We start from the raw sequence: 19,428 nt of genomic DNA on the forward strand, positions 1-19,428 counted from the left end.
GCATTTATAAATCACTTAGCACAGTGCCTGATATACATTAAGTCCAGGAGGAATGCAGTTTTCCTTTTAGTGTTCTCATGCAAAACTGAACCTACTTCAATGTCATACCTGGGACATACTGAAGACACTTTAAAATTTAATACTTGCTCCAGAGATTAGACATATTTTGAGAGAATTTTGTGGGACTGATTTATTTCTATATTAATAAATGAAAGACCATCTTTTTTAAAGTAAGTTATACCTCCTCAAAACGTGTTCATTGTATAAAAATCAGACAAACTTAACCTCTTTTCTGAGCCTCATTTAAATGCTGTCTTCTCTGTGAAGGTTTCATGATATCCCTTCAACCTTAACAGAATCAAATTGATGCATTTGATTTAGACATCTATTACTGATTGCATTCTATATTTTATTATAATTTACTGTTATCTCATAATCCACATTACATTGTAAACTCCTGTGAAATTAGGCCTGGCGCTGTGGTACTAATTCATACCCGTGTTCCAATCTAACATTAGAGTTTCTTAGAAGACAAAGAGCAGTGTAAATAAAAGGTTAACATTGGGGCTAGACTGATGCAGTGCTGCTTGAAAAGTTTTCCTTGGAAATAGTAGTGAAGACAAATGAAGAATGTTGTTTATGCCTCCTTTGTGATGTGGTACTGCACTGGGTTGGGAGAGATGTGAGTTGGGATGCAAGGCTTCGACAATAGTGGTATATAAAATTGGTGGGTAGAGGGGTATGCCCTCCCGTAGGTCAAAGTGACCCTCACATTCTTTGTTCCTCAACTGTGGCAACCATACATGCCCCATACAGGTAAGGAGACAAAAGTTGCTGCATTTTTGGGTACCACTCAGGCTTCCTAATGAGTTGAAGATATTGTACTTCCTATATTTCCTGCTTTGTATCCTTCTAAAAAGCTAATTAGATAGTATTGCCTTTTTATATATGTCTCATGAATCTTATTGCCCATCTGAAACCATAGCCATAGATTTGCTGCTGCAGGGAGTCTATTGCAGCTTATCTGAATCATGCACAACCAACAGAGCATTTACCAAGTGCTCTTGTTTCATCAGAATAATAACCCCGGCATTTGTAATTACTGAAAGATCATGGCAAAAGTAGGGGGGTCACAAAAGTTCAGGATGTATTACAATCATTGAGTAGTCACTCGGACTACTATGTAAGATAGAGGCCAGAAAAATGGGAAGATACAGAGTCTGTGAAACACTGCAGTGAACTTGTGTACCTCCCTGAAATTTTACACGATATTTTTATAAATATGCATGATTATTTCTGAGAAGATGCTCACATTTTAAAGAGATCTGAAAGATGACCCCGTAAAAGGTTAAGAGCTATTACTTTTACTTTAGAGAGGCTGAATACTCTTTAAAGAGGAATTCAGGCAATTTATGAGGAAAATTACTTCTTTGATGCCTCCAAGTTACCACTTAGCAAATTATTCCTAGATTCTACCAAGTGGCCTTAATTAGCCAAAATTAAAGTTAACTTTTTTTCCCTGAAATGTTTTGCTCATTTCTGAGGAACTTACTCAAACACTGTTTAAAGACAAATGTTTCCAAAAGTCCAGTACAATAGTCAATATATTATATTATTTTTAACGAAGGTTATCAGAGCTTCCGTTCTTCTTTCTCTAATGCAAGCATAGCACTTATTGGGTTGGAGGAAAAAACGATCAAACAGGAACAAGGTTAATGTAAAAACAAAGTGTTAACTTGGTTGGTGTTGGGGACAAAATAGTTGATTGAGACAAAGCATCCTCCCACCCCCATCCTCACCTAATGACCTTCCAGTTCCTACAACAGAGCAACAGAGTTAAGCATTCAGGAAAGACCAACACCACAGCAATAATAATAAAAAATAAACAAATGGAAAGAATTAAATACTCCTAGTGTTGGTGATTATGGTAGCACTGATAACCAATAGGCAGTGTTTCTTTTTAACATAGAGATTTTATACAGTTTCTAATGTGTCAGTTAGGAAAGGCTTTGTCTTCAAGTGAGACAATAATCAAGCAATAGCAGCCTGGACTACAGACTTCATTTTTTCTTTTTCTCACTTAACAGGTATAGGAGAGGTTACTTCTTGTAGTCAGTTGTTAAGCCAGCAGCAAGGATTTAACACTGGCATCGGCTGGAGGGGGAAGATGGCGGAAGAGTAAGATGCAGAGAGCACCTTCCTCCCCACAGATACACCAGAAATACATCTACACGTGGAACAACTCCTACAGAACACCCACTAAACGCTGGCAGAAGTCCTCACACCCCCCAAAGGCAAGAAAGTCCCCATGTACCTCGCTCAGTAGGGCAAAAGAAAAAAGAATAAACAGAGACAAAAGGATAAGGACGGGACCTGCACCAGTAGGAGGGAGCCAAGAAGGAGGAAAGGTTTCCACACACTAGGAAGCCCCTTCACGGGCGGAGACGGCAGGTGGAGGAGAGGGAAAGCTTCGGAGCCACGAAGGAGAGCACAGCAACAGGGGTGCAGAGGGCAAAGCGGGGAGATTCCCGCACAGAGAATTGGTGCCGACCGGCACTCACCAGCCTGAGAGGCTTGTCGGCTCACCCGCCAGGGCGGGCGGGGCTGGGAGCGGAGGCTCTGGCTTCCTTCAGATCACAGGAAGAGGACTGGGGTTGGCGGCATGAACACAGCCTGCAGGGGGTTAGTGCACCACGGCTAGCCAGGAGGGAGTCTGGGAAAAAGTCTGGACCTGCCAAAGAGGCAACAGACTTTTTCTTCCCTCTTTGTTTCCTGGTGTGCGAGGAGAGGGGATTAAGAGCGCCACTTAAAGGCAATCCAGAGACGGGCATGAGCCGCGGCTAAAAGCGCAGACCCCAGAGACGGGCATGAGATGCTAAGGCTGCTGCTGCAGGCACCAAGAAGCCTGTGTGCAAGCACAGGTCACTATCCACAGCCCCCTTGTGGGGAGCCCGTGCAGCCTGCCACTGCCAGGGTCCCGGGATCCAGGGACAACTTCCCCAGCAGATCGAACGGCGCGCCTCAGCCTCGTGCAACGTCACTCTGGCCTCTGACACAAGAGGCACGCACCGCACTCCGTACCCCTCCCTCCCCCCGGCCTGAGTGAGTCAGAGCCCCCGAAACAGCTGCTCCTTTAACCCCATCCTGTCTGAGCGAAGAACAGACGCCCTCAGGAGACCTACACGCAGAGGAAGGGCCAAATCCAAAGCTGAGACCCGGTAGCTGTGCGAACAAAGAAGAGAAAGGGAAATCTCTCCCAGCAGCCTCAGAAGTAGTGGATTAAAGCTCCACAATCAACTTGATGTACCCTGCATCTGTGGAATACACGAATAGACAACGAATCATCCCAAATTGAGGAGGTGGACTTTGAGAGCAAGATTTAGGATTTTTTCCACTTTTCCTCTTTTTGTGAGTGTATATGTGTATGCTTCTGTGTGAGATTTTGTCTATATAGCTTTGCTTTCACCATTTGTCCTAGGGTTCTATCCGTCCATTTTTTTTCTTTAAAAAATTTTTTTTCTTAATAGTTATATTTTATTTTAATAACTTTATTTTATATTATCTTGCTTTCCTTTCTTTCTTTCTTTCTTTCTTTTTCTTTCTTTCTACTTTTTCTCCCTTTTATTCTAAGCCGTGTGGATGAAAGGCTCTTGGTGCTCCAGCCAGGAGTCAGTGCTGTGCCTCTCAGGTGGGAGAGCCAACTTCAGGACACTGGTCAACAAGAGACCTCCCAGCTCCACATAATATCAAATGGCGAAAATCTCCCAGAGATCTCCATCTCAACACCAGCACCCAGCTTCACTCAACGACCAGCAAGCCACAGTGCTGGACAACCTATGCCAAACAACTAGCAAGAAACGAACACAACCCCAACCATTAGCAGAGAGGTGGCCTAAAATAATAAGCCCACAGACATCCCAAAACACGCCACCAGATGTGGACCTGCCCACCAGGAAGACAAGATCCAGACTCATCCACCAGAACACAGGCACTAGTCTCCTCCACCAGGAAGCCTACACAACCCACTGAACCAACTTTAGCCACAGGGGACAGACACCAAAAACAACGGGAACTATGAACCTGCAGCCTGCAAAAAGGAGACCCCAAACACAGTAAGATAAGCAAAATGAGAAGACAGAAAAACATACAGCAGATGAAGGAGCAAGATAAAAACCCACCAGACCTAACAAATGAAGAGGAAATAGGCAGTCTACCTGGAAAAGAATTCCAAAATCTTGGAAATAGAATAGACAAAATGCAAGAAACATTTAACGAGGACTTAGAAGAACTAAAGATGGAACAAGCAACGATGAACAACACAATAAATGAAATTAAAAATACTCTAGATGGGATCAATAGCAGAATAACTGAGGCAGAAGAATGGATGTGACCTGGAGGATAAAATAGTGGAAATAACTACTTCAGAACAGAATAAATAAAAAAGAATGAAAAGGACTGAGGACAGTCTCAGAGACCTCTGGGACATTAAATGCACCAACATTCAAATTATAGGGGTTCCAGAAGAAGAAGAGAAAAAGAAAGGGACTGAGAAATTACTTGAAGAGATTATAGTTGAAATCTTCCCTAATATGGGAACGGAAATAGTTAATCAAGTTCAGGAAGCACAGAGAGTCCCATACAGGATAAATCCAAGGAGAAACACTCAATGACACATATTAATCAAACTGTCAAATATTAAATACAAAGAAAATATATTAAAAGCAGCAAGGGAAAAATAACACACAAGGGAATCCCCATAAGGTTAACAGCTGATCTTTCAGCAGAAACTCTGCAAGCCAGAGGGACTGGCAGGATATGTGTAAAGTGATGAAAGAGAGAAACCTACAACCGTAAAGTGATGAAAGAGAGAAACCTACAACCAAGATTACTCTACCAAGCAAGGATCTCATTCAGATTTCAAGGAGAAATTAAAACTTTTACAGACAAGCAAAAGCTGAGAGAGTTCAGCACTACCAAACCAACAATACAAAAAATGCTAAAGGACTTTCTCTAGGTAAGAAACACAAGAAAAGGAAAAGACCTACAATAACAAACCCAAAACAATTTAAAAAATGGGAATAGGAACATACATATTGATAATTACCTTAAAATGCATTAAATGCTCCCACAAAAAGACACAGACTGGCTGAATGGATACAAAAACAAGACCCATATATATGCTGTCTACAAGAGACCCACTTCAGACCTAGAGACACATACAGACTGAAAGTAAGGGGATGGAAAAAGATATTCCATGCAAATGGAAACCAAAAGAAAGCTGGAGTAGCAGTTCTCATAACAAAAAAAATAGACTTTAAAATAAAGACTATAAGAAGAGACAAAGAAGGACACTACATAGTGATCAAGGGATCGATCCAAGAAGAAGATATTAAAATTGTAAATATTTATGCACCCAACAGAGTAGCACCTCAATACTTCAGACAAATGCTAACAGCCATAAAAGGGAAAATCGACAGTAACACACTCCTAGTAGGGGACGTTAACACCCCACTTCCACCAATGGACAGATCATCCAAAATGAAAAAAAATAAGCACACACAAGCTTTAAATGATACATTAAACAAGATGGACTTAAATGATATTTATAGGACATTCCATCCAAAAACAACAGAATACACATTTTTCTCAAGTGCTCATGGAACATTCTCCAGGATAGATCATATCTTGGGTCACAAATCAAGCCTTGGTAAATTTAAGAAAATTGAAATTGTATCAAGTATCTTTTCCAACCACAACGCTATGAAACTAGATATCAATTACAGGAAAAGATCTGTTAAAAATACAAACACATGGAGGCTAAACAATACACTACTTAATAACGAAGTGATCACTGAAGAAATCAAAGAGGAAATAAAAACATACCTAGAAACAAATGACAGTGGAGACACGATGACCCAAAACCTATGGGATGCAGCAAAAGCGGTTCTAAGAGGGAAGTTTATAGCAATAAAATCCTACCTTAAGAAACAGAAAACATCTTGAATAAACAACCTAACCTTGCACCTAAAGCAATTAGAGAAAGAACAAAAAAACCCCAAAGTTAGCAGATGGAAAGAAATCCTAAAGATCAGATCAGAAATAAAAAGAAATGAAGGAAATGATAGCAAAGATCAATTAAACTAAAAGCTGGTTCTTAGAGAAGATAAACAAAATTGATAAACCATTAGCCAGACTCATCAAGGAAAAAAGGGAGAAGACTCAAATGAATAGAATTGGAAATGAAAAAGGAGAAGTAACAACTGACACTGCAGAAATACAAAAGATCATGAGACATTACTACAGGCAACTCTATGCCAATAAAATGGACAATCTGGAAGAAATGGACAAATTCTTAGAAATGCACAACCTGCCAAGACTGAATCGGGAAGAAATAGAAAATATGAACAGACCAATCACAAGCACTGAAATTGAAACTGTGATTAAAAATCTTCCAACAAACAAAATCCCAGGACCAGATGGCTTCCCAGGCGAATTGTATCAAACATTTAGAGAAGAGCTAACACCTATCCTTCTCAAACTCTTCCAAAATATAGCAGAGGGAGGATCACTCCCAACTCATTCTACGAGGCCACCATTACACTGATACCAAAACCAGACAAGGATGTCACAAAGAAAGAAAACTACACGCCAATATCACTGATGAACATAGATGCAAAAGTCCTCAACAAAATACTAGCAAACAGAATCCAACAGCACATTAAAAGGATCATACACCATGATCAAGTAGGGTTTATTCCAGGAATGCAAGGATTCTTCAATATATGCAAATCAATCAACGTGATACACCATATTAACAAACTGAAGGAGAAAAACCATATGATCATCCCAATAGATGCAGAGAAAGCTTTCGACAAAATTCAACACCTATTTATGATTAAAACCCTGCAGAACGTAGGCATAGAGGGAACTTTCCTCAAGATAATAAAGGCCATATATGACAAACCCACAGCCAACATCGTCCTTAATGGTGAAAAACTGAAAGCATTTCCACTAAGATCAGGAACAAGACAAGGTTGCCCACACTCAGCACAGTTTGGGAAGTTTTCTCCACAGCAACAGAGAAGAAAAGGAAATAAAAGGAATCCAAACTGGGAAAGAAGAAGTAAAGCTGTCACTGTTTGCAGATGACATGATACTATACATAGAGAATCCTAAAGATGCCACGAGAAAACTACTAGAGCTAATCAATGAATTTGGTAAAGTAGCAGGATACAAAATTAATGCACAGAAATCTCTGGCATTCCCCTACACTAATGATGAAAATCTGAAACTGAAATCAAGAAAACACTGCCATTTACCATTGCAACAAAAAGAATAAAATATCTAGGAATAAACCTACCTAAGGAGACAAAAGACGTGTATGCACAAAACTATAAGACACTGATGAAAGAAATTAAAGATGATACAAATAGATGGAGAGATATATCATGTTCTTGGATTGGAAGAATCAACATTGTGAAAATGACTCTACTACCCAAAGCAATGTACAGATTCAGTGCAATCCCTATCAAACTACCACTGGCATTTTGCACAGAACTAGAACAAAAAATTTCACAATTTGTATGGAAACACGAAGGACCCTGAATAACCAAAGAAATCTTGAGAATGAAAAATGGAGCTGAAGGAATCAGGCTCCCTGACTTCAGACTATACTACAAAGCTACAGTAATCAAGACAGTATGGTACTGGCACAAAAACAGAAAGATCAATGGAACAGGATAGAAAGCCCAGAGATCAACCCACGCACATATGGTCACATTTTCTTTCATAAAGGAGGCAGGAATGTACAGTGGAGAAAGGACAGCCTCTTCAGCAATTGGTGGTGGGAAAACTGGACAGGTACATGTAAAACTATGAGGATAGAAAACTCCCTAACACCATACACAAAAATAAGCTCAAAATGGATTAAAGACCTAAATGTAAGGTCAGAAACTATCAAACTCTTAGAGGAAAACATAGGCAGAACACTCTATGACATAAATCACAGCAGTATCCTTTTTGACCCACCTCCTAGAGAAATGGAAACAAAAATAGACAAATGGGACCTAATGAAACTTAAAATCTTTTGCACAGCAAAGGAAACCATAAACAAGACCAAAAGACAACCCTCAGAATGGGAGAAAATATTTGCAAATTAAGCAACTGACAAAGGATTAATCTCCAAAATTTATAAGCAGGTCATGCAGCCGAATAGGAGAAAAACAAACAACCCAATCCAAAAATGGGCAGAAGACCTAAATAGACATTTCTCCAAAGAAGATATACAGATAGCCAACAAACACATGAAAGAATGCTCAACATCATTAATCATTAGAGAAATGCAAATCAAAACTACAATGATACATCATCTCACACCAGTCAGAATGGCCATCATCAAAAAATCTAGAAACAATAAATGCTGGATAGGGTGTGGAGAAAAGGGAACACTCTTGCACTGCTGGTGGGAATGTTAATTTGCACAGCCACTATGGAGAACAGTATGGAGGTTCCTTAAAAAACTACAAATAGAACTATCATATGACCCAGCAATCCCACTACTGCGCATATACCCTGAAAAAACCATAATTCAAAAAGAGTCATGTACCAAAATGTTCACTGCAGCTCTATTTACAGTAGCCAGGAGATGGAAACAACCTAAATGTCCATCATTGGATGAATGGATAAAGAAGATTGTGGCACATATATACAATGGAATATTACTCAGCCATAAAAAGAAACGAAATTGAGTTATTTGTAGTGAGGTGGATGGACCTAGAGTCTGTCATACAGAGTGAAGTAAGTCAGAAAGAGAAAGACAAATGCCATATGCTAACACATATATATGGAATATAAGGGGGAAAAATGTCATGAAGAACCTAGGTGTAAGACGGGAATAAAGACAGAGACCTACTACAGCATGGACTTGAAGATATGGGGAGGGGGAATGGTAAGCTGTGACAAAGTGAGAAAGTGGCATGGCCATATATACACTATGAAACTAAAATAGATAGCTAGTGGGAAGCAGCAGCATAGCACAGGGAGGTCAGCTCGGTGCTTTGTGACCACCTGGATGGGTGGGATAGGGAGGGTGGGAGGGAGGGAGATGCAAGAGGGAGGAGATATGGGAACATACGTATATGTGTAACTGATTCACTTTGTTATAAAGCAGAAATTAACACACCATTGTAAAGCAATTATACTCCAATAAAGATGTAAAAAAAAAATGTATGGCATCACTACAATTTCCCAGGTCTTCTTTTCAATGTTTCAAAATGATGGAAGCCACTCCTATCATCACATCCCCACACAATTTCATTCAAAATAATGAAGCAAGCAAGGTGTAACCCAGAACAAGTGCTTCTTCCTGTAACTACTGTAGCTTTATACCATATAAGTATAACTTTGTCTGAACCAGCTCCTCCCTCAAAGGACGTATTCCCAGAATTGAGGGACTTGACCAACTCTAGATAAAGTGCTACCTAGGACCACATTTGCTGATGTCAAGAGGTCACCACCTAATACATAAAGAAGAGTTGCTAGCAGAGATGAAGTGGTAGTACTAGCCCTGGAGTAAGCAGTCAATGTTTTTATTTTTGCTTTATTTCATTTTGTTTGTTTATTGAACCTCATCTTTTTTGTTTATTGAATCTCAATTACAAAGGCTTCAGTTCATCATAATCCTCAGCTCGAGTTATATTGTCATCAATGATCAATGCAAGACGCCTCAACATATATTTATCACATTTGATCTCCATCCAGTGTTATTCCCCTCACACTGGACAATGGCTGTGCTCATTTACTACTGGATTTAATATTATTTCCATGCCTTTTTAGTGGTCAAAATAAAACATCTGTAATTTTAAAGATAAAATACATCAAGAGTTCTTACTGATTAATTTATTCTGAATTCATTATTACAGATTTTACTGAGCCTCATTAATCTGACAATTGAATCTAATTTATCTCATGATGTAAATTTTAGTTTCAAAGATATCAACATATCTACTCATACCACAAAATAGAAACTATGGTCTCTGAATAACAGTACTAATACTGGAGTCATCATGATAGTGACAAGGTAGTTCCTGAACTTCATTCCCTCTTACAAGAAGCCAACTAGCAAACATCCATAGGCAAGACACCATTGTGAAATTACCAGAATCCATGGGGTGAGGCTAAAACACACCACCCCAGACTACAGAGATGAAGAGGCTACATTAGAAGGGTAAGAGGAGTGGCTACACTCTGATCACCTCACCCAGGATTTGAACACTAAACTGACCTTCATTTGTCCTGATGCTGCTTCCTGGTTGTTGGGTACCTGATGGGATGCAGTAGACAGTCCCTCCCATCTTTGAAAACCAGGAAGGACAGCCCAGTCCTTCCAGCCTGATCAGTTGGAAGCCTACAGAGGGAGATGGTCCTTCCACACCACCTCACTGTGCCCTCACTCTCAGATGATGTCCAACACCTCCCATTTCTGCTCCTGCCCCAGGCTCAGTGTATGTCCAGCAATCAGGGGTAGGGTAGGGAGGAGGAAGCTTTAAAAAGAAAAACATTATTTCAGAAAATTCCAAACATACTGAAGTAAAAACACAAGTACCACAAAAAAAAACCCGAAAAAAAAAAAAACAAACCCAAAACCATGAAGTATTTCAGAAAGAAAGGTAAACAGCCAATAGGCCAGCAGCAGTGTAAACACCTGGTCACATATCTGATTCATCAGGCTAAAGAGCTGGGAACTGTAACTAGAGAGCACCTGGTCCAAGAATAAGCTCAGCCACTAGTGACTCAAGCCAAATGTGGATTCAAATATTGCTTTTAGGATCTCCTGCAGCCCAGCTGGCCCAGTCCTCAGCTTCACCTCTGGTACCCCAGCTGCTCTAAGCCCAGGATCTCTTTCCCTAAAGATCTTGCTCTCACCTCTAAAAGAATGAATATGTTTGATAGATTTTTCTTAACAAAAATTAGAAGATTCAGCTCCTTTCTGTCTTGGAGCTAATAAAGACACAAGTGAGGCCTCAAAGGGGCTCTGAGTTCTTGGATGGAAGTTTTGCTTACTGTTGGGTGTGATGAAATGTTGAACCCCCTCCCCTCCACCTTATTTTTTTAAATCAGGGATGTCTGTTGAAATAAAACACATAGTCTGACAAAAATAAAAGAATGAAAAAGGAGGAAACACTCCCAAACTCATTTTATGAGGCCAGTATTATCTTGATACCAAAGCCAAATAAGGATACTATAAGAATAGAAAACTACAGGTCAATATTGCTGATAAATACAGATGAGAAAATTCTCAATAAAATATTAGCAAATTGAATTCAACAGCATTTTTAAAGGATCATACATTATGATCATGTGGAATTCAACTCTGGGATGCAAGAATGGTTCAACATATACAAATTAATAAATGTGATACACTAGATCAATAGAATGAAAGATAAGTTATATAATCATCTCAATAGGGGAAGAAAAAGAATTTAACAACATTCAACAGTCATTCATGATAAAACTTTCTAAAACTGTATGAAAATAATGTACCTCAATGAAATAATTTAAAAAATAAAGGCCATATATGACAAGCCCCCAGATAGCATCTTAATGGTAAAAGTTTGAAAGCTTTTACTCTAAGATCAGCAACAAGACAAGGGTATCCACTCTTACCATTCCTGTTCAGTATATTACTGGAAGTCCTAGACAGAACAATAAGGCTAGTAAAAAAAACATAAAAATCATCTAAACTGGAAAGAAAAAATAAAATTCTGTTTTCATATAAGATATATAATCTTACATGCAGAAAGCCCTAAAGACTACACCAAAAAGCAGATGGAATTAATGAGTTCAGTAAAGTTGCAGGATATAAAAAACAAACAGAAACCAGTTGCATTTCTATACACTAACAGTAGCATATCTGAAAAAGAAATAAAACTATCAACTGAGCTCTGCCCAGAAGAGCAACAGCCAGCTCTATCCACCATCAGTCCCTCCTGTCAGTAAATTTGCTCAAGCCTCTTAGATACCCTCATCCACCAGAGGGCACATAGCAGAAGCAAGAAGAACTACAATCCTACAGCCTGTGGAACAAAACCCACATTCACAGAAAGACAGACAAGATGAAAAAGCAGAGGGCTATATACCACATGAAGGAACAAGGTAAAACCCCAGAAAAACAACTAAATGAAGTGGAGACAGGCGACCTTCCAGAAAAAGAATTCAGAATAATGACAGTGAAGATGATCCAGAACCTTGGAAAAAGAATGGAGGTAAAGATCGAGAAGATGCAAGAAATGTTTAACAAAGACCTAGAAGAATTAAAGAACAAACAAACAGAGATAAGCAATACAATAACTGAAATGAAAACTACACTAGAAGGAATCAATAGCAGAAAAACTGAGGCAGAAGAATGGATAAGTGACCTGGAAGACAGAATGGTGGGATTCACTGCTGTGGAACAGAATAGAGAAAAAAGGATGAAAAGCAATGAAGACAGCCTAAGAGACCTCTGATAAAACATTAAACGCAACAACATTCACATTACAGTGGTCCCAGAAGGACAAGAGACAGGACCTGAGAAAATATTTAAAGAGATTATAGTCAAAAACTTCCCTAACATGGGAAAGGAAATACCCACCCAAGTCCAGGAAGCACAGAGAGTCCCGTACAGGACAAACCCGAGGAGAAACACGCTGAGACACATGGTAATCAAATTGGCAAAAATTAAAGACCAAAAAAATTATTGAAAGCAGCAAGGGAAAAATGACAAATAACATACAAGGGAACTCCCATAAGGTTAACAGCTGATTTCTCAGCAGAAATTCTACAAGCCAGAAGGGAGTGGCATGATATACTTAAAGTGATGAAAGGGAAGAACCTACAACCAAGATTACTCTACCTGGCAAGGATCTCATTCAGATTAGATGGAGAAATCAAAAGCTTTACAGACAAGCAAGAGCTAAGAGAATTCAGCACCACCAAACCATCTCTACAACAAATGCAAAAGGAACTTCTCTAAACGGGAAACACAAGAGAAGAAAAGGACCTACAAAAACAAACCCAAGGGCTTCCCTGGTGGCGCAGTGGTTGAGTCCGCCTGCCAATACAGGGGACACAGGTTTGTGCCCCGGTCCGGGAAGTTCCCACATAACACGGAGCGGCTGGACCCATGAGCCACTGCCACTGGGCCTGCACGTCTGGAGCCTGTGCTCCACAACGGGAGAGGCCACAACAGTGAGAGGCCTGTGTACCGCAAAAAAAAAAAAAAAAAAACCCAAACAATTAAGAACATGGTAACAGGAACATACATATTGATAATTACCTTAAATATGAATGGATTAAATGCTCCAACAAAAATACACAGGCTCGCTGAATGGATACAAAAACAAGACCTATATATATGCTGTCTACAAGAGACCCACTTCAGACCTAGGGACAAATACAGACTAAAAGTGAGGCGATGGTAAAAGATATTCCATGCAAATGGAAATCAAAAGAAAGCTGGAGTAGCAATTCTCATTTCAGATAAAATAGACTTCAAAATAAAGAACGGTAGAAGAGACAAGGAAGGACATTACATTAATGATCAAGGGCTCAATCCAAGAAGAAGATATAACAATCATAAACATATATGCTCCCAACATAGGAGTACCTCAATACATAAGGCAACTGCTAACAGCTATAAAAGAGGAAATTAACAGTAATACTATAATAGTGGGGGACTTTAACACCTCACTTACACCAATGGACAGATCATCCAAACAGAAAATTACTAAGGAAACATAAGCTTTAAATCACACAATTGACCAGATAGATTTCATTGTTATTTAAGGAAATTCCATCCAAAAACAGCAGATTACACTTTCTTCTCAAGTGCGCACAGAACATTCTCCAGGTTAGATCACATCCTGGGTCGCAAATCAAGACTCAGTAAATTTAAGAAAAGTGAAATCATATCAAGCATCTTTTCTGACCACAATGCTATGAGATTAGAAATCAATTACTGGGAAAAAACGTAAAAAGCACAAAAACATGGAGGCTAAACAATACATTACTAAATAACCAAGAGATCACTGAAGAAATCAAAAAATACCTAGAGACAAATGACAATGAAAATACAATGATCCAAAACTTATGGGATGCCGCAAAAGCAGTTCTAGGAGGGAAGTTTATAGCAATACAAGCCTACCTCAAGAAATGAGGAAAAATTCAAATAAACAATCTAACCTTACACCTAAAGGAGCTAGAGAAAGAAGAACAAACAGAACCCAAAGTTAGTAGAAGGAAAGAAATCATAAAGATCAGAGCAGAAATAAATGAAATAGAAACAAAGAAAACAATAGCAAAGATCAATAAAACTAAAAGCTGGTTCTTTGAGAAGATAAACAAAATTAATAAACCATTAGCCAGACTCATCAAGAAAAAGAGGGAGAGGACTCAAATCAATAAAATTAGAAATGAAAGAGGAGAAGTTACAACAGACACTGCAGAAATACAAAGCATCCTAAGAGACAACTACAAGCAACCTGGAAGAAATGGACAAATTCTTAGCAAGGTATAACCTTCCAAGACTCAACCAGGAAGAAATAGAAAATATGAACAGACAAATCACAAGTAGTGAAATTGAAACTTTGATTAAAAATCTTCCAACAAACAAAAGTCCAGGACCAGATGCTTCACAGGTGTATTCTATCAAACATTTAGAGAAGAGCTAACACCCATCCTTCTCAGACTCCTCCAAACAATTGCAGAGGAAGGAACACTCCTAAACTCATTCTATGAGGTCCCCATCACCCTGATACCAAAACCAAACAAAGATACTACAAAAAAAGAAAATTACAGACCAATATCACTGATGAATATAAATGCAAAAATCCTCAATAAAATACTAGCACACACAATCCAACAACACATTAAAAGGATCATACACCATGATCAAGTGGGATTTATCCCAGGGAGGCAAGGATTTTTCAATATGTGCAAATTAATCAATGTGATACAACATATTAACAAGTTGAAGAATAAAAACCATATGATCATCTCAATAGGTGCAGAAAAAGCTTTTGACAAAATTCAACACTGATTTATGATAAAAACTCTCCAGAAAGTGGGCATAGAGGGAACCTACCTCAACATAATAAAGGCCATATATGACAGACCCACAGCAAACCTCATTCTCAATGGTGAAAAACTGAAAGCATTTCCTCTAAGATCAGGAACAAGACAAGGATGTCCACTCTCACCACAATTATTCAACGAAGTTTTGGAAGTCCTAGCCACGGCAGAGAAGAAAAAGAAATACAAGGAATATAAATTGGAAAATAAGAAGTAAAACTGTCACTGTTTGCAGATGATGTGATACTATACATAGAGAATCCTACATACGCCACCAGAAAACTACTAGAGCTAATCAATGAATTTGGTAAAGTTGCAGGATACAAAATTAGTGCACAGAAATCTCTGGCATTCCTATACACTAACGGTGAAAGATCTGAAAGAAAAATTAAGAATACACTCCCATTTACCACTGCAACAAAAAGAATAAAATACCTAGGAATAAACCTACCTAGGGAGATAAAAGACCTGTATGCAGAAAACTATAAGACACTGATGAAAGAAAGTAAAGATGATATAAACAGATGGAGAGATATACCATGTTCTTGGATTGGAAGAATCAACATTGTGAAAATGACTATCCTACCCAAAACAATCAGATTCAGTGCAATCCCTATCAAATTACCAATGGCATTTTTTACAGAAGTAGAACAAAAAATCTTAAAATTTGTATGGAGATACAAGAGACCTCGAATAGTGAAAGCAGTCTTCAGGGAAAAAAACGGAGCTGGAGGAATAAGACTCCCTTACCTCAGACTATACCACAAAGCAACAGTAATGAAGACAATATAGTACTGATACAAAAACCGAGATATAGATCAATGGAACAGGATAGAGAGCCCGGAGATAAACCCATGCACCTATGGTCAACAAATCTATGACAAAGGAGGCAAGGACATACAATGGAGAAAAGACAGTCTCTTCAAGAACTGGACAGCTAATCGTAAAAGAATGAAATTAGAACACTCCCTAACACCATACACAAAAATAAACTCAAAATGGATTAGAGACCTAAATATAAGACCAGACATTATAAAACTCTTAGAGGAAAACATAGGAAGAACACTCTTTGACATAAATCACAGCAAGATCTTTTTAGATACTCCTCCTAGAGTAATGGATATAAAAGCAAAAATAAACAAATGGGACCTACTGAAACTTAAAAGCTTTTGCAAAGCAAAGGAAACTACCAACATGACGAAAAGACAACCCTCAGAATGGGAGAGTGTATTTGCAAATGATTCAACGGACAAAGGATTAATCTCCAAAATATATAAATAGCTCATGCAGCTCAATATTAAATAAACAGACAACCCAATCCAAATTTGGGCAGAAGATCTAAACAGACATTTCTCCTAAGAAGACATACAGATGGCCAAGAACCACATGAAAAGCTGCTCAACATCACTAATTATTAGAGAAATGCAAATCAAAACTACATTGAGGTATCACTTCACACCAGTTAGAATGGGCATCATCAGAAAATCTACAAACAACAAGTGTTGGACAGAGTGTGGAGAAAAGGGAACCCTTTTGCACTGTCGGTGGGAATGTAAGTTGATACAGCCACTATGGAGAACAGTATGTAGGTTCCTTACAAAACTAAAAATAGAATTACCATATGACCCAGGAATCCCACTACTGTGCATATACCCAGAGAAAACCATAATTCAAAAAGACACATGCACCCAGATGTTCATTGCAGCAGTATTTACAATAGCCAGGTCATGGAGGCAACCTAAATGCCCATCGACAGAAGAATGGATAAAGAATATGTGGAATATTACTCAACCATAAAAAGGAATGAAATTGGGTGATTTGTAGAGACAGGGATGAATCTAGAGTCTGTCATACAGAGTCAAGTATGTCAGAGAGAGAAAAATAAATATCGTATATTAACGCATATATATGGAACCTAGAAAAATGGTACAGATGAACTGGTTTGCAGGGCAGAAATTGAGACACAGATGTAGAGAACAAACGTATGGACACCAAGGGGCGAAAGCGGCAGAGGGGGTTGTGCTGTGATGAATTGGTAGATTGGGATTGACATATATACACTAATATGTATAAAATGGATAACTAATAATAACCTGCTGTATAAAAAAATAAATTAGATTTTAAAAAAAGCAATAAAACTATCCCATTCACAATAGAATAAAAAATAATGGGCTTCCCTGGTGGCACAGTGGTTAAGAATCCACCTGCCAATGCAGGGGACACAGGTTTGAACCCTGGTCCAGGAGGATCCCACATACTGTGGAGCAACTGCACCTGTGTGCCTCAACTACTGAGCCTGTGCCCTAGAGCCTGTGAGCCACAACTACTGAGTCCGTGTGCCACAACTACTGAAGCCCGTGCACCTAGAGCCTGTGGTCCACAACAATAGAAGCACCTCAGTGAGAAGCCTGCGCACTGCAGTGAAGAGCCCCACTCGCCACAACTAGAGAAAGCCCACGCACAGCAATGAAGTCCCAAGGCAGCCAAAAATAAATAAATAAAATAAATTTTAAAATAATAATAATAAAATACTTCGGAATGAATTTAACCAAGAATGTAAAGTATCTTTACACTGAAAACTATAAAACAGTGACAAAAGGCATTGAAGGAGACAAAAAGAAATGGACAGGTATTCCATGTTCATGATTTCGAAAACTATTGTTAAAATGTGTGTACTACTCAAAGCCATCTTTAGATTCATTGCAATCACTATCAAGAGTCCTATGACAATTTTTACAGAAATAGAACAAATAATCATAAAGTATGTGTGGAATTACAAAGACTCTAAATAGCTGAGGCAATCCCAAGAATGAAAAACAAAGCAAGAGGGTCACATTTCCTAATTTCAAACTATATTACAAAGATATAGTAATCAAAACAGTATGGTACTAGAGGAGGATGAAGATGGTAGAGTAGGAGGATGTGGAGCTCACCTCCCCCAAAACATCAAAAATACATCTTCATGTAGAATAATTCACACAGAAAACTAACTGGAAACTGGCAGAACTCCTATACAACCAAAGCTGCAAGAATGTTCTCCACATAACCAGGTAGGATGGAAAGAAAAAGACATTGGGTCAGGACCTCCACCACTGGGAGGGATCTGTAATGAAGAGAATGCCTTAATGGGTGGATATTTGCCCTGGGGAGCAAGGAGGCTGAACCACAGCCTGGGATCCCAGCCCTGGGATCCTGTGCAGAGGAGACAATCCCCCTTGCCTGCTGGGAAGTCTACTGAGACAGAAGGGTTAGAGAAGCCTAAACTCTACTTGCAAAGAGTGTGTGTGCGCTAACTTGCCAAAAATCCGGTGGAGGGAGCCTTGCACTGGTGGCTGCCACACTGCCACACTTCCCAATCCAAAGGGGTAAACACCACAGCCCCTCTCGCCCCACTCTCCCCACACCACATCCTGGCACAAGATCTGAGCAAAGACTCAGTTTAGCTATGCAGAAACAGACTGGGATGCCGGGTACGATCCAAACGGAGCTGAAGAAGCCATTGTCAGTGCACACATGAGGTGGCAGGTGGAGCTGCAGCAGCCATTGTCAGTGCATGCATTGGGAGGTACCACAAAACTGCACAGCAGCTAAGCACTGAATCTCAGGCAGACAGGCCCTAGCTATGCAGAAACAACTTGGATGACCTAGGGTGTGGTCTGAGAGGAGTGGCAGCAGCCATTGTCAGAGTGCTCAGAAGTACGCAGTGGCTTGTCCCCCAGCTACACTGCCCCAGCTACACCCACTTCACACTGTAGCATAGTGAGAGATGTGGGCCAGATGTTCCTGGGAGAAGACAGCCACGGAGGCAGCCCAGATCTCCATTGGCAGCACAGCAAGCTCAGCTCTAAGAGAGAATCCTGAAGACAGCAAGAGAAAAACAAAGAAGCAGTTACAAAGGAACTCACATAAGGCTAACAGATGATTCCTCTGCAGAAACTTTGCAGGCCAGAAGGGAGTAGCATGATATATTCAAGTCTGGAAAAGGAAAAATCTAGGATACTCTACCCAGCAAGATTATCACTTAGAATAAAAGGAGAGAGAAAGAATTTCTCAGATAAGCAAAAACTAATAGAATTCAGCAATACTAAACCTACCTTAAAGGAAACATTAAAGGGTCTTCTCTAAATAGAAAATAAGCAACAATCTATAGGAAAGGGAAAATCACAGTAGGAAAAACAAATATATAAAAGGACTGAATATCACCTAAATTAGCCAGTATATAGATTAAAAAACAATAAAAAATTGTAAAAGTAATTATAACCACAATTAACAGTAAAAGGATAAACATGAAGATGTAGAATAGGACATCAAAGTCACAAA

The sequence above is a fragment of the Phocoena phocoena genome, chromosome 14 (assembly GCF_963924675.1).
Source record: "Phocoena phocoena chromosome 14, mPhoPho1.1, whole genome shotgun sequence".
Classification (NCBI taxonomy): domain Eukaryota; kingdom Metazoa; phylum Chordata; class Mammalia; order Artiodactyla; family Phocoenidae; genus Phocoena; species Phocoena phocoena.